We start from the raw sequence: 492 nt of genomic DNA, 5'->3' as shown, positions 1-492 counted from the left end.
CCCTTCCCTGATTAGGGTCATTGCCATGGAGATTTGCTATAGCAACACTGAAAAATTGGAGCTGCCAAGCGGAGAGGAAGATTTAAAGGGACCACAATGTGGTGGATGGTCGCTGCTGTACTCCTCTGCCTCTGCTCCTTGAAGGCCATGCCCTCCCCTTGGTGAGCACTGGGTGGGGCCACCCGCATCAGAGGGTCTTAGGCAATTCTTGTGTGGTTGCTTTTATTCCCAGAGACTGTGCTGAAATACGCAGCTCCCATCCCTTGCTTTAGCTGTAACTCACTTAAAGGGAGATTTTGTTCTGGGAGGTTCAAATAAGATGAAAACTCAAAAATTTGCTTGGAAAATTTGCAGCGGATGTTGTCTACCTTGACTTCAGCAAGGCTTTTGACACTATCTCCCATAACATCCTCATAGGGAAGCTCAGGAAGTGTGGGTTGGATGAGTGGACAGTGAGGTGGATTGGGAACTGGCTGAATGGCAGGGCTCAGA

The sequence above is a fragment of the Egretta garzetta genome, unplaced genomic scaffold, assembly GCF_000687185.1.
Source record: "Egretta garzetta isolate BGI_Z169 unplaced genomic scaffold, ASM68718v1 scaffold107, whole genome shotgun sequence".
NCBI lineage: Eukaryota > Metazoa > Chordata > Aves > Pelecaniformes > Ardeidae > Egretta > Egretta garzetta.
The sequence above is the reverse complement of the archived record's forward strand: the minus strand, read 5'-3'. Positions refer to the sequence as shown.